The sequence below is a fragment of the Bison bison genome, unplaced genomic scaffold, assembly GCF_000754665.1.
Source record: "Bison bison bison isolate TAMUID 2011002044 unplaced genomic scaffold, Bison_UMD1.0 scf7180017864200, whole genome shotgun sequence".
In the NCBI taxonomy this organism is placed as follows: domain Eukaryota; kingdom Metazoa; phylum Chordata; class Mammalia; order Artiodactyla; family Bovidae; genus Bison; species Bison bison.
Window position 1 is genome coordinate 6737281 of NW_011494772.1, and position 520 is coordinate 6737800.

Here is a 520-nt window from a genome sequence, read left to right on the forward strand (position 1 = left end):
TTAAAAAAATCTATTTAATTTTAAAGTTTATTTTTAGTTGATTTTTGCACAACAAAGTTTAAGCTTCTCAACCTTTTCCCCTGTCCAGGGCTGCAGACCCTGAATGGCCTGGATCTGCAGTCCTCATCTCATTCTCACATCCCTCCTCCCTTTTCCTCCAGGGTCTGTCCATTTGTTACTGTATTTTGCTGGGGATTGGCACCAAGGTGGCATGAGACGCCACTTGTGTAGAACTTTGCTGAATAAAGATCAGTTTCTTGTGACCAAAAAATGTGATGTTAGCTGTGGATAAATTTTTTATTCCTTTATCAAGTTGAGGAAGTTTCTTCTACTCCTAGGTTGTTAGTGATATGTTGACTTACGATGTGAAGGGGTGTTGAACTTTGTCAAATGCTTTTCCTGCTTCTGTTGAGATGATCATGTGGTTCTTGTACTTTATTTTATTGTTATGGTCTATTACATTAATTGATTTCACATGTCAAGCAACCTTATATTCCTGGGATAAATCCCACTTTGTCAT